Source organism: Miniopterus schreibersii (genome assembly GCF_964146895.1).
Source record: "Miniopterus schreibersii genome assembly, chromosome: 1".
Classification (NCBI taxonomy): domain Eukaryota; kingdom Metazoa; phylum Chordata; class Mammalia; order Chiroptera; family Miniopteridae; genus Miniopterus; species Miniopterus schreibersii.
The window spans coordinates 178,730,310-178,745,993 of NC_138101.1; the positions used below are offsets into that span (position 1 = coordinate 178,730,310).

Consider the following 15,684-nt stretch of genomic DNA (forward strand, 5'->3'; position numbering starts at 1 on the left):
ATGAACTGGGGAGAAGCCAGTGCATCTCAAACAAAGGTAACAGAAAGCCAATGCTAAAGAGAATGACAGCCTGAACAGGCAGGGTTTGTTTTAAAAAGGGTGAGTAGTGTGGCTGAAGGGCAGGGCACTTGAGAGAAGCTGCAAAGATGAGTGAAGACTAGCTCGTAAAAAGGCCTCGTACACCCAGCCAAGGAATTGGGGCATTATCTTGGAGGCAATCAGGAACCACTGAACATTTTTTTAATTAGAGGAGGGACAATATCAATGTTTTTCCTTTGAATAGCACACCTAGGGTGATGACAGTGTGGAAACTGGATAGATGAACGAAAGCAGGGCAAGACTTGGAGGCAGGAAGGCTAATTCAGAGTCTCTTATGGCATTTGACAGAGATGTGATCAGAACCTAAGCAGAGGCAGGGAGAGCAGGCCTGATGAGGAAGGCGTGGATTTAAGAGCTCTTTCAAAAGTAGAATCAATACATGTTGGAGAACAACTGAAAATAGAAGATGGTGGTGAAAGAGGAATGAAGAGGCATAGCAAGGGCCAAACCACATCAGGCTCCTTCTTCATCCCGCTGGCCCTGCAGAGTTTCTCTTGATTCAGGGATCTCCAGACCCAAAGAAATGGAAGCTGAAGGAACCAACACAAAACCATTGCACTTAGATACACATTTAGTTTCAGGGATGTCCTGTAACAGTGAGACAAATGAGGCCAGTGAAAGTTCTGGGCTCTCCAGGAAGAGAGCAGGAAGGCCCTGGACTTCAGGCAAGGGACCAAAGTCCTCCACAGTCCAGTCTCTATAACTATTTGTTGATTCAATAGTCCAGATGGTGATAAGCTCTTGGAGATGCAGTGATGAAGCAGGTCTGGCTCAGCAGTGGAGAAGTGCAGAGAAAAGTACACAAGATTAGTATATGAATGTGAGCACAGGGTTTTGGGGATTATGAACACTGACTGAGAGCATCACGCAGGTGGACTTCTCATGTCTGTTTCAAAGGAGAAGGCAATTTCACATAGAAGAGAATGAACTCATAGAATGCACTGCCCCTGTGAAATGCTGCTACCTAAAGAAATAAAAAGTATTTGTTTCATTCTCACCCGAGGATATATTTTTATTGATTTTAGAGAGAGGCAAAGGGAGACAGAGAGAAACATCGATCAGCTGCCTCCTTTAGGCGCCCCGATCGATGATCGAACCGACAACCTAATTATGTGTCCTGACCAGGAATCAAACCCACAACCTTTTGGTGTACAGGACAATGCTCCAACCAACTGAGCCACTTGGCCAAAGCTAAAAAGTATTTTTAAAAGCTCCAAAATATTGAGATGAATTCAAGTCCTAGAGTGACTACAAGAAAGACTGATTCTGCCCACAGACTCGTTCGTCAAGCACTTGTTATGTGCCCATCACAGATGTGGGTTCTTTGAGGATCATTCTTGCCTAGAAGTGTTCTCAGATTTACTGAGTGCCAAACGTGTGTCACACTACTCTAGCTACTGGAGATTCACTCTTATATCTCACATCTGGACTACTGCAATAGCTGCCAATCTTGCCCCAACTCTTACATTCTACTTTCCACAAAACAGCCAAAAATGTCTTTTTCAAATGTAAATCAGCCCAGCGGACGTGGCTCAGTGGTTGAGCGTCAACCCATGAACCAGGAGGCCACGGTTCCATTCCGGTCAGGGCACATGCCCGAGTTGCAGGCTCCATCCCCAGTGGGGGACATGCAGGAGGCAGCCAGTCAGTGATTCTCTCTCATCATTGATGTTTCTATTTCTCGCTCCCTCTCCCTTCCTCTCTCTGAAATCAATAAAAACATATTTTCAAAAAACAAATGTAAATCAGATAGGTTATGCCATCCTTTGCAAACTTCTCTTCCTGTAGAAACTCCCACCCCCTTACTGACTCCTAACTCACTGCCCTTAACTCCCACCACTTCGTTTTGCTGGGTCCACACCCCACTCCAACAGAGGTGGAGTTCTCTATGTTTCTAGAACATGCCAAGCATGCATCTGCCCTGGGACCTTTGCAATTACTATTCCTTCTGCTTGGAACACCCTTACCCAGAAGATCTCCATAGATCACCTTTTAAATGTAATTCAGGTCTCAGATGCCCCATTCTCAGAGGCTTCCCCCAATCATCTTATCTAAAAGTTATCCTATCCCTGCTCCCCAATACTGTCACATCACTTTTCATCTTTATAGCACATATCACTTGCTGAAATCATCATTGTTTTTGTCTACTTGTTCACTGGTTTATCATAGACTATAAACTCCATGATAGCAGGAGACTTGTCCATTTTGTTCACCACAGTATGACTGGAGCCTGGCAGAGTGTCAATATTTGGTGAATGGATCAATGGTAAGTCTGCAGGATTACGTGTGGACAGATGCACCTGTGAGGGGAGACTTCAAACTTGCTGGGAAGCCTTAGGGTAGAGAGGTCAATGGTTAAAGCCAGACCTCAGATAGCGGGTAGTTTTGTTCATTCATAAAACCAACAGGACCACACAGTGTTTGGACGGCAATTGTGAGGCTGTTTTCAAACACAATTCCTTCTCAATCCCCTCTCTCCACCTTACTTTTTCTCCTCAGTGTGTGGCATAATGATAACAAGCCTTTATAGTGCATCATTCATTCAATAAATATTAAGCAATACTATGTGCCAACAGTTTACAAAGGCCTTCTCACTCACATGATCTCATTTAATCCTTTTGTAAGTATATTTGTACAGATGAAGAAATCGTAGCTCAGTGAATTGCCAAAAGTCTCCATGCCAATAAATAATGGAGCCAGAACCAAACTTTGGTCTCCTGGCTACCAGAGGTCTCCGCCCACAAGGCCTGAAGGGAGTGTCATGTACCAGGAGAAAACATCCTCTGCCACTGAAAGGAAATCAGGGAGGGTCAGGGGAGTGAGGAACCCAGGGCAACCTGAGGGGTCACTGTTCCTGCCCCTGCCTGTTCCCCAGCGGGAAGCACCTGGGTCCTACCTTTTGGGGTGGCTCACAGAAAGAGGGCCGATATCCTTCTGCCCTGTGACCCACCCATCAGGGGGAAGCTGGTGATTAGCTTTATGTACCTTTTGCTCAGATCATTTTCCAGGAGCCTGCTTTATTTTAATACCATTTAATTTCTCTTAATTTTTAAATGTTGAAATATGGAATTAACTCATATCATTGCCTGAATGAAGAATAAATGGATTCTGGTAAGCAGTCAAAGTGATCTTTCTGAGACATGGCTAGAGGATGTTCTGATACAATCAACTATGAGGGTCCTCTCGGTCCCCCTTTCACAAGAGGGTCTGAGAGCAGATGCCTGAGACTCTTATGGCAGATCTAGCTGCTGTCTTTGCTGCCATGCTCATTCCACACTCTTCTAATGGCTCCCCTTGAAGCTGACTCCCCGATTAATTCCTTCTGAGAGGCTGGGAGGCACTGGCTCAGATGGTTCTTCTTCTCACAGGGAAGTGCGGTATACGGTAAGCGATGGGCAGAGCCCCTGGAAAGCTACTGAGCAGAGTGGTTCCATGCAGACTCTCAACAGATTCTACACGGCTCTAAATGCATCCTTCCTGGATGGAAAAGAATGGCAGAAGCTCAGGGGTTGAGATAGGGCTGACTGGAGCCTTTAGGGACTTAGAGCACTATTAGGTATTCCATGAATGCCCTGGAGTGTTGCAGTGGGAAGTGACTCCACACAGAAGTGCCAGCCTAGGGCCATCAGGGCACTCAACCAGCTCAGAGTGCCTCGTTGGCCAGACATCCAGATAGTCAAGTTAGCTGGCCATGTTGACCACTGGAGACCCAATGTGATAACAGATACACTGGGGGCTTCAAATTACAGGTAGAAGGTTCTGAAACAAAAGTACTGTTAGCACTAAAAGTACTCTTAGCAGGAGGCAATCTACAGGGTGTGGAACAAGATTCACAATACAGAACTGTCAGTCCAGGGAGGTAGCTTAAAAGTCAACACATCCAACATAACCTCTTGTGATGGATAAGAAATGCAAGGCTCAGAGAACCGAAGTATGTCTTGCCTGTAGTTGTGAGAAGTGATAACCGAAACATAACCTTCTTTCCTCCATTTCAGTGCTGCTTCTGTGACACCTTGTTGCCTATTCCTGGTTTGATTTTTTTTAAATATGTTTTTATTAATTGTAGAGAAAGAGGAAGGGAGAGGGAGGGAGAGAGTGAAACATGGATGAGGGAGAGAAACATCAATTGGCTGCCTCCTGCATGCCCCCTACTAGGGATCGAGCCTGCAACTCCAGCATGTGCCCCGACTGGGAATTGAACCAGCGATCTCTTGGTGCATGGGACCATGCTCAACTAAGCCACAGTGGCCAGGGCCTGGTTTGATTTTTTACTCCACTACTGGCTTCTTTTATGATAAATGGCATAGACCCTCCCCACCACCACCCTTTCCTGACCTTGTTTAACCTGTCTCAAAAGTGAGGCAGGTTACTCATTAATTCACTCCTTTGTTTTTCATTGAATACCCACTGTGTTTCAGGCATCATGCAACTGGGAGTAGGAGAAAGAAAAGGCACTTGGTCAAGGAGGGGCAATGAGTCACAGGCAAAAAAACAAAACAAACCACTCCCCTCCCCTGCATTTCAATAAGTATAAGAGCCACATGAAAAACAGATACTATGTTATCAAAATTCAAAGGAAGGAACTGCTTATGCATGAAGCCTTCCCATCAGGAAGAGGCATTTGAATTGAACATTAACGAACAGGTAGGATTGTCAGTGAAAGGTAAACGGTGAACAAGGCACAGATGGGAAAAGAACAACTTTACCTAGGTCCCCACATGGAAACTGTAAAACATGAGACCAGACATAGAGTGGTGAGCAGGCCACGGGAGGGCCTTGAATATGAGGAGTTGGGACTGCTGCAAGTAATGGGAGGCCCTTCAAGGTTTTTTCTGTAGGAAAGTGACAAGCCTAGAAGGGTGTTTTAGGAGAGGAATCCTGCAACAGGAATTAGAATGAATTGGGAGGGGCCATTGAAGTTGAGAAGATGTCAGAAAGCTATTTTTATGGTATAATAGCAACTACTGAATACAGGTGTGGTAAGCATTGAATGGAAAAATCAATGTGAAACACTTTGCAACAGAGTAGCTGCCAGGTGGTACACACACAAATGCCGGCTGCTTTAATAATAATAATTGCTATTATCTTCATTATTATGTGAGAGGCTATCAAATCTGTACTTAGGCTGTAGTGGTATGGATAGAATGGAGGGGAATCGACTTAACAGACATTAGCAATACTCAGGGGACAAGGGAGAGCAATCAAAGATAAACTTGAGGATTTTGAGCCACGGTGACTGGAGGTTGGCTGGTGCCATCAATAGAAAGTGGGAAGTCAGGAGGAGCCACGCCTTAAAAAAAGGATGATGTCTGTTTAGCAAAAATTCCACTTGAGCCCTGGACGGTTTGCTCAGTGGTTAAGAGCGTCGGCCCACAAACTGAAGGGTCTTGGGTTCTATTTCAGCCAAGGGCAAGTACCTTGGTTGCAGGTTCAATCCCCGGCCGTGGTCGAGGTTCATGCAGGAGGCAACCAATCGATGTGTCTCTCTCACATCGATGTTTCTCTCTCTTCCCCTCTCTCCCTTCCACTCTCTGAAAAGCAATGGAAAAAAATATCCTCAGGTGAGGATTAAAAAAAAAAAAAGAATTCAACATGAGGAGCTGACAATGCCTATTGGAGACATTGGGCAAGTGGCTGGAAACAAGACACGCTGGGCTTGCAGAGCTGGGGCCACAGGCCCGGAACTGTCCGCGCTGGAGTAACAGCACACACCATGGCGGGAGATGCCCAGAGCTAACGGAAAAGGGGAGATCGGGGGGAAGGAGAGAGTATTGTAGAGGAAGTGGAGCAGGGCCACCCAGAGAACTAGTGGGACTGGAGTGTTCAGCATGATAGAAGCCAAGAGGGAAAAGTTTTGAGAGCTAATGGTCAATCTTATCTGACGGGGTGGAGAGAGCAGGGGAGATGAGATAAATAGAAGATAGATGGGTGGACAGATAGATAGAAATAAGTTATTATATTTTCGGAAATAAGAAGTCCTTGGCAGATTAGAGTTGGGCAGAGGTGGAAAAAAGTGGGAAAGCAAGGGGCTAAATGAATGATTGATGAGAAAATACAGACAAGATGATTACTCTAAAACAGCAAGAGTGTGTTGAAAGCAAGATGGGAAGAGAGCATGATGGGGGATGGAACTGGACAAGTGATGTTCATTTTAGGATGGGGTTTGTTGAGCATGCTTACAACTAGAGGGAGGGATTCAATGTTGAAGGAGAAAGAGCCTGGGGCAAGTTGATGACAGCAGCTCAGGGCTAGATCCCCGGCCCTATGCAGGGGGAGAAGGAAGAGTAGTGACAGGGAAGGATGAGAAACAAAGTGGGGAGAGATCAGGGTGCAAAGGAAGAACATCAGCCAAACTCACACTGCTTGGCTTCATCCTCTAAGACGAACATAGCAGTGCGTGACTTTGAGGCCCTCTCCTCTCAAGTGGCTTGGAAACTACCACGTGAAAGCCAGGGCAGGATTACTGTTTCCAGTCCCACTTCGGGATCCAGTCCCCGCATGACCAGGAAAGCCCTATTTGTCAATTCCGAGTATCAATGCAGTCCATGCTACTTGGCCCATTCTAAATTATGTCCAGGATGAAACAGAGCTGTTTCCCCAGTAGACTGGACTCTGTATACCATATCTGAATACCCTTGATACTGGAATTAGCTTGTATTCACTCTTCACATTCCCAAAACGTACACACACACATTTGATTCTTCCTATCCAGATGTCTGTCTTGCTCTGTCATTTCTATGGATCTAACTATGGATCTAAATACTTCTTACCGTTCCAGACTCCTTCCTGGGGCCTTCCTCAGCCCCCAGAGATCTCATATCTTTGGGGGTTCTCCTTGCTCTGCAGCTCAGTCGGCCAGGAAGTGTTTTACACCTGCTGGAGCCACTTTTTCTTTCCCCAGAGGTGCCCTGCCCAGCGTTGGGTTTAGAGTGCCCATTCAAAAAACAGACAACCAAACATAAACCAATCCCATTAAAAATAGTGGAACTTCTTCCTAGAAGGACAGCTCTGGTTTGTACGCTAAAACAGAAGGAATCCCCTACCCTCCTTCACAGGCCACCAGGATGATAGCCTACAGTTTCTACCACAGCCTCCTAACTCCATGCCTCCCTCTCTCTCCCTACATCCCAGTCTCTATCTAAATGCAAATACTATCTAAAATGCAAATCTGGCCTGCACTTCGATACTAAAAACCTTCCTAAGCCCCCACAGGAAACTCAGTGGAAGTCCTTAGCATGGAGTTTAAGTCCTTAAGGTTTGGCCCCTAGAGCTTCTCCAAACTCATCTCCCTGAATTTTAGCCTCTGTCCTCAATCATTTGGAAGAACTCTTGTCCACTTCCATACTGATCCCTTCGCTCATAACACTTTCTCCCCGAATCCACCCCCTCCATGATTTCACCAAAGCCAATTCCTACCCCATCCTTTCTTTCTGGGATCAGCTGTCCCTAGAAGTCCTCCTGAAGACAATACAGAGAGGCGATCTTCCTACATGCTTCCATTGTCCCCAGGATTTACCCTCCACTGAAAGGAATCATTTTATAAGGATGGTAATTACCTGTTCACTAGTTGGTTATCCCTGCTGGAATTAATGTGTATTTATGAGGGAAGGAACCATTCCATTTTGTTTGCCTCTGTACCCAGCAAATGCTTGGCAGAGTAGGTTGTTGCTGAACATGTATTGAATAAATAACTGATTGTACAAATAAATGAATGCTTTTTCTTATGGAGTCCAATGTATTTCTGAACTTCACCCAATATTTGAACCTCGAGGCAAAGCAACCAGGCTTGAGTGAAAATGAAGCTATCCTCTCTTCTTATCTGACCTTGGTAGCTTGAAGAGAAGCCAAGATGTGTGACACATTCCCTCCAAATCCAGATTGTGGGCAATTCAGACAGGGGAACAATGCCCACAATGACTATCCATGGACAATACCAGCAACTGTGCCCAGAGACTGTATAAGGGACCGCCTTGCACAAGGACAGGGAAGGGCCAGGGCAAGAGGACACTGCCTCAGCTTTAGGGTCCCAGCCCAGGGAAGAGCCTGGGAGAAGGGAATGTTTTTACAGGGTCAGGTTGATAACCCTCTTCTCCCTTCTCTATCCAGAAAGCTGCAGAGGGCAGTGCAAGAGATGCCAGAGTGGAGTTCAGAGGCGCATGAGCAGAGAAGAGATGTAACTCGTCCCTCCAAGTCCATTTATTTAATACAACATTTACTGAGCGACTATTCCATGATAGGCACAGTGCTGGGCCCTGGGGATACAATGTGAATTAATTCACCAGCTATCTTTCCTCCCTTCATGCAGCTTACTGTTTAGAGGTGTAACTGGCATTATTCAATCACATTAATAAATTTAATGTACATTTTTAAATTACTTCAAAATAATAGGTCCGAGTTATGGGTATATAAAATAAGGAGACATGGCCCAGCCGGTGTGGCTCAGTGGTTGAGCATCAACCTATGACCCAGGAGATCCCAGTTCGATTCATGATAGGGGCACATGCCCGGGGTTGCCGGCTCGATCCCCAGTAGGGGGCGTGCAGGAGGCGGCTGATCAATGACTCTCTCATCATTGATGTTTCTCTCTCTCCCTCTCCCATCCTCTCTCTGAAATCAATAAAGATATATTTAAAAATAAATTATTAAATTAAATTAAATAAGGGGATCTGGCCTAGTCAGAGAAGGTGTGGAAGACTTCCTTGAAGAAGTAACCAACAGAGTAAGAGCTGAAGGATGAACAGGAGTACATTAGACACAGATGGGGTTGGAGTATGGGAGTGCTGGAAGGACAATGAAGTGCTCCAGGTAGAGGAAACTGCATAAATGGCCTTCCATCTTCATTCAGTTCAAGAACCACTTCAACAAAGTTCAGTTCTGTAGGTTCCATCTGCTTCTTCTCAAGCCCATATCTATATTCTATTTAAAGAAAAATGAGACTGTTGAGTGGACTTCTGTGTGGGGATAGCCCATACAATGAGGAAACGTAGATTGCAGTGAGGAGCTGGGTGATCTGCCCCACACCCATTCACCCGAGCTCTGATCTTCAACCATCCTCATTTGGAGAACTGCAAGACATGAAGAAGCAAGTTCCTCTCCAACTTGGATCCAGTGCAGCAGGCAGATGGAAGGGCCAGCGAGAGGCCAAGTGCCCATACCTAGTGAACTGATCCCCTATTTAAGGAAGAACATGGCGCAGCAGCTATATTTGAAAATTGAGGTAAACAAAAGCTCAGCTCAAGTAGATGGGGCACAACAGCTGTGGAAGATTAATCACATGCGGCTGCAAGTCACCAGGTTGCCAGAGCCCGAGGCTTCCCTTTTGGTGCCCCAGCAGTAGGCCAGATGTGTTCCTGTAACCCACCCACAACTCCCTCCTCTTGGGGCGTTTCTTGACCACCCAGGAGCTCCATGCCTTGCTCCCAGCTGTGGTTTGCGCGTTCCTGAAAAACTGTCACCAATTTCAATCCTGCTGCCCAGGAGACAGAATCACCAAACATTCTGTTTTTGTGTGTGTGTGTTTTTTAATCGCCAGAAGAGAGAGAAATGAAGGGGGAGTAAGTTAGACGGGCAGCAAACGGGTAAATTTATGGCACTGCATTAAAGGCGTTTGTTGTATTTAACCACACTCCAGCCCTCCATGGTTAAAAATAAAACACAGTGAATAAAGACAAAAAGCTTCTTTTTCCCGCTGAACTAAATAGCTTTCTTTATCTTCTTCAGTGGCTTGGGTACTCAAGGCAGGTCAGGCAGGGTCTGCAGGAGCGGCTCTAGCTTCTGAATGAGGGCCTGTGGCAGAGTGAGTGAGTGTGTGTGTGTGTGTGTGTGTGTGTGTGTGTGTGTGTGTGTTCGCGCGCGCGCGCGGGGGGGGTTGATGTTTCGCGGGGGGGGGGGGCGGTGTTACATACTTCGCTTCTTTCCACCTGACCAGAACCCCCCAGACCACCGCTGTCTGGAGCACAGAACAGGAAAAACCCTCCTCCCCGCCCTTTGGCCGCGGCGGGCGGGTGCGCTGGGGTTGCAGTTCCAGACCCGCGGCCGTGCAGTCCGGACGTTGGGGTGCGCGCGTGCCTGTGTGCACGCGGGCGCGCGCCGAATGGATTAACGCGCTCCTCTCCTAGTCCCCACACCCACCCGGTGGGCACTCAGAGCCCCAGGAGCACAACACGCCCTGGCACAGCCAGCACACACGCATCCAGCACGCAACACAGCAGTCTGCCTCCCCAATGCGCACCCGCCACTAACCCGACTGCACACACATGCCCAGGCATCTCTTCCTGCGCCCCACCTGAACCCCTGTTAGACACTCACTCTGCCAGAACGCCCCCCCCCCCCAACACCGCATATACAACGTACACTTTCCGGGGCACCCTCCCCCCACCTCTTCAGGCACTAAGCCCTCAGGAAGGCAGTTCATATGAATGATCTTGAGAAATAACTTAATACCATTATTCACAAGCTGAAATCCTCTTGGGGACACCCCCAAGCCCCTCAACCTCTGCCTCCCCTGCCTCGGCCGCAGGCTGAGGGGGAAGGGCAAGAGGCTCACCCCATTACTCACCGTTTCCTCTGGGTCTCCCGAGCGGAGTGGGCAAATGAAGGGGTGAGGAAGGTGTGCGATGCCCCCGCCGCCCGGCTCCTCACCGGCCGCCGCGGCTCATCGCCCCCGCGGGCTGCCCGCCGACCGCAGCCGCGTCCGGGGCATGTCAGTCGGCCGCCGTCGCCCGCTGGCCAGGGCTCGCGGGCTCGCAGCTTTCAGGGAGCTGCGGGACAGCGCGTCGGGAGCGCGAGGGCTGGGGCCGGGGCGGGGCACCTGGGGAGGGGTCCCTAGGCGCGGATTTTAGGAGCAGGGAAAACCCGCCCGAGGACCCCCGGAAATCCTCGACCGGGGGCTCGGGACTAAGCCCGGGAGAGACCCGGAGTCCCGGCCGCCCGCAGCGGGGGGGATCCCTGCCGGGAGGGGCAGGAAGGCGAGCAACCAGGAGCGCACTGGTGGCTCCGAGGGACCCCGGCTTGCAGTCGCGTCGCCGGGGCTTTCCCGGGGCTGGGGGAGCGCGGCCCCCCGCCTCGCACGCCGTCACCGCGGGCGACGTCTCGGCCTCGCCGGGCGCGGAGGCGACGCGCGGAGGGGCTGGTTTCTGGGCGAGCCGAGAGCTTTGCCCACTAAGCTGCAGCAAGCAGCCAAATCAAAAAGCCAATCTCCAAGCCTCCACACCGAACGTCACCCTATCAGCGGGGAGAGGGCGAGCCGCACGGAACGGCGAGCCGCGAGTCGTTCTCCTCGCCCGCCGATGGGGGGAATTTTCAGACAGCTTCGCGACCAGCGGGGTGGAAGTCAAGCCTGCGCCTCGTTGAGTCCGGAGAGCCCCGGGGGCCGAGTGCAGACGGAACCCTAGCCCGCGGCCACCCACCCAAGCACGGGAGCATGGCACCCGGCTCCTCCGGGCCAGCGGCACTTCCAGGGCGGCGGCGCGTCCTGACCTGGATTCCGCGGAGTCCGGAGCTCCCGGCAGCAGGCGGGCAGGCGGGCGCGGCACCGGCTTTCCGCGTCCTTAGGCGACGCCGTCTGCTATTCCGAAATTGAGTCTCCACCAAACACATCTGTGCTTTTAAATATAGCAGGGGACGATTACCCAGGCGGGGTCCACTCAGGCCCAGGGGAGGAGTTGAGGGAGATGGAGGTTGGCAGTGGAGGGAAAAGAAAACTCCGTTTTCCCCTTTTTCTTCTGTTCTTGGTGCAGAACTCAGTCTGTCATTTTCTCAACCCAAATCAAACAACAGCTTGTGAGAGACGCTTGGGTGAGCGCTGGCATGTTTTGGTTTGGGGTTTTTAAGGCTAAAAATAAGAGGGGGCTGTCTCCCAAATTGCTGCTTACTCTGGGCCTGGAGCCTGGGAGAGAGATGGTCCTTTGATGCAGCAGCAGAACTAGGGTTTGGGGCTTGGCTCAGGCGAAGTGTACACATGTAGCCTTAAATCAGATGCCTGTAATTTCTGCTATATTTGTCAGGCTTGGTCCTGGAGGCATGAGGGGTGGGCAGGCCTCTCCTGAGAATGGGGTTTCACATCCCTAGTTTATCCATGGCATTAGACAGATCTAAAATGATCATGGTCGCTGGCCTTTCATAGAGACCCCAATGCAGATTCTGGGACAGAATGAGTGGGAAGTTGTTTCTCTCAGGCCTCTGCTGCCTAAACCAAGTATGAGGGGCCAACAAATAATACTTAGCAATTATCAGCACCTCCTAGGGCCAGGTGCCTTGCTACTGAATTTGTTCAACCATTGCTAAAGGCAGAATGACTTGTGTGGGTTCTCTGAGTTCTAGGTAGACTGAAATAACAAAACCCAACGCTGTGTCCTCACCAGTAAAATGCAAGCAGTAATGATATCCACCTCAAGGAGTTGTGAGGATTCAGTGAGATCAGTCTGGTACAGTCATTCCCAAATATGTTAATTCTCTTTCTCCTCCCAGCCCTGCTTCTCTCCCACAGTAAGTTCTACAACCGACTTTCTCTGTTGAACACTACGTAGTCTCTCATTTATTTTCCCTTCTCTACTACATGCATTCAGGGTTGGAAAACAGTAAATTTGATGACAGTTGGCCTTCAATGTCTGCCATTGTTTATTCCTTTATTTCTGGTTGTGCTAGAACTCAAGAGGATTTTCACAGGAAAGCCAGCAAGCAAACTATTTATCATCAGCTTCAGGAGCAAGAGCCACAGCTTCATTTAAGCTGGGAGGAAACTGAGGCCCAAAGAAGGGAGGGATTCCATCCAATCACAGAACTCAACAGGGGATAGACACTGTTACCGGCTGAACTATGCTGTCCCCCTTCCCCCTTAGCAAGTGCCTATGCTGAAGTGGTAACTTCCAGTACCTCAGAATGTGACTGCAAAGAGGTAATTAAGTTAAAGTGGGTCGTTATGGTGAGCCCTAATTGAATGACTTGTGTCCTTATAAAAAGAGTAGATTAGGGCACACAGACAGAGGGAAGACCACATGGAAATACAGCAAGAAGTCAGCCATCTACAAGCTGAGAAGAGAGGCTTCAGAAGGAACCAAGCCTGCTACTTCCTTGATCTTGGACTTCTAGTCTCCAGAGTGTGAGAAAATAAATTTCTGCTGTTTAAACCACCCAGTTTGTTATGGCAGCCCTCCCTAACCAATACAGAATCCAAGTATTCTGGCTGATTCTATGAGTCCCTATTGGATTCCAACTTCAAGGAGTTACCTAGGGTTATTTTGGAACCTTGAAACATGCTGGATTTTATAATTTAACAAAAAGGAAGGCAAGGAAACCAGCTTTTATTGAATGCCTGCTATGACACTGTACTGTGTGTTTTTACACATGTTATTTCACTCAACAAATGCTTATTTGTGGAACACCTCCTATGTGCCAGATACTATTCTAAGTGCTGGGGATACAGCTGTGAACGATGAAGATAAAAATCCCTGCCCTCATGGAACCTATATTCTAAAGGAAAAAGCAGATGATAAAAACAAAGTAACAAAATGCATAGGGCATGTTAAATGGTAAGTGCTATGTAGAAAATATAAAGCAGGGGGAAAGGATAAGGGGGATAGGGACTGCTGGGGGGGGGAGGGGAAATTGTTAGACTTTTTAATTAAAGAGGGTCAGGGAAGTTTGTCCTGGAAGCTTCAGTGAGAAAATGACAGTTGAGTAAGAACCCAAAGGAGATGGGAGAGGGAGCCATGCTGATGCCTGAGGGAAGAAGGTTCCAGATTTACATATGTGCTCACATTTCAGGATGAACTCACTAACTCAAAAGGTTCATGAATCTGCAGCTTTAATTAATAATGACTTTTTCAGTTGTTTGTACAATTTACACCTTCCCCTCCCCAGTATTGTGCCACATTCTTGGCAACACTTAGTATTCTCAGTCTCTTTAATCTTAGCCATTCTGGCAGGTGTGTATTTAACTTTAATTTGTGGTTTTCATTTGTACTTTCTCTTTTTTTAATTTAGTTTAATTTTTTCCATCACCATTTATCCCCTCTGAGTATTTTCTTATTGACTATTGAAATGGGAACTTTTTTATATGTGTATTTTCTTTTTGGATAGCCTCTTTTTTAAGTGTCTGTTCAAGTGTGTTGCTTATTTTTCTATGGGGTTGTCTTTTTCTTATTGACCTGTGGGGGTTCTTTACATATTCTGGATATGAGCACTCTGTTGTTACATGCATTGCAAATATCTTCTCCCAGTCCGAGCCTTGCCTTTTCATTTTTGTGTGTTTTGATGAATAAAAAGTTCTTAACTTTAATGTAGTGCATTTATCATTTTTTTTCTTCATCCTAAGTGCTTTATGATTCCTGTTCCTTTGTCTGTCCATGGTCATCAGGATATATTTCTGAGTTATCTTCTAGAATTTATTTTTTAATCTTTCAAATTTAGATCTACAATTCTCCTAGAATTTTGTTTTTGTATTTAATGTGAAATTGGGGTGAAATTTCGGTTTTTCCCCATATGGATTTACAAATGGCCCGGTACAATTTGTTAAAAAGAGATAACTTCACATGCAATGTCACCTTTGATATAACCCAAGTGTTCGTGTATGAATGGGTCAGTTTATGGGCTCTCTACTCTGTTTTATTGATTTTTCTATTCTTTTATTCACATCAGACTGTCTTAATTACTGTAGCTTATGAGATAACTTGATATCTGGTAGTGTGGGTGCTTTGGCTCTGTTCTCCTTCATGGGTATCTTGGTTATTCTTGGTCCTTTGTAATTACATATAAATTTTAGAATCAGCTCGTCAATTTTCACAAAAATGCCTGCTGGGATTTTAATTAAGATTGCACTAAGTCTCTAGATCAATTTGAAGAGAACTGACATCTTTACACTATGTCTTTTGACCCATGAACATGGATTATTTATTTAGATTGTCTTTAATTTCTCCCAGTACTGATTTAGATTTTTCAATGTACAGGTCTCACACATATATCTTTAGATTTATTGTTAGGCATTAAGGTTTTGTGATGCCAAGTAAGTGGCACTGTTTTCTTTTTGTTGTTAAACACAATACGATTGATTTTTCTTTTCTCTTTTAATCCTCACCTGAGGATATTTTCTCCATTGCTTTTCAGAGAGTGGGGGGAGGGGGGAGAGGAAGGTCCATGAGAGAGAGAGAGACCGATTGGTTGCCCCTGGCACCCACCCTGACCAAGCCAGGGATCTAGCCTACAGCCCAGGTACATGCCCACAGTCCAACGGCCGATGTTCTAACCACTGAGCCAAACCAACTGGGGCACAACTGATTTTTCTATGTTGAGTTTGTATATGGTGACATTGCTAAATTTACTTTTAATTCTAATAGTTTATTTATAGATTTTGTTCACTTTCCTCATACATAACCATGTTTGCAAATTTATTCCTTTCAAATCTTTTATTTTTGCACCTACTAGCATCTCAAATACAATAATAAATAGAAGTGGACATGGTAGGAATTTCCGGGTTTTTCTTAATCTTTTTTTTTAACATTTAAAAAAATATATCTTTATTGATTTCAGAGAGAGGAAAGGAGAGAGAGAGAGAGAGAAACATCAATGATGAGAGAGTCATTGATTGGC

General features: G+C 46.9%; 1 protein-coding gene across 6 annotated transcripts in view; it reads right to left on the minus strand.

Moving 5' to 3' along the window:
* SLC8A3 (solute carrier family 8 member A3) overlaps positions 1-15,684 on the minus strand; it is a 163,883-nt gene that overhangs the window by 115,720 nt on the left and 32,479 nt on the right. The window contains exon 1 of one of the 6 annotated variants that reach the window (XM_081121303.1): positions 11,578-11,661. The exons of 3 other annotated variants lie outside the window; for them this stretch is intronic. The gene's annotated coding sequence lies outside the window, so the exon portion shown is untranslated. Of the gene's footprint in view, positions 1-10,657; positions 11,193-11,577; positions 11,662-15,684 lie in introns of those variants that run through there. 2 more of the 6 variants (XM_081121304.1, XM_081121302.1) reach the window with 2 other exon arrangements.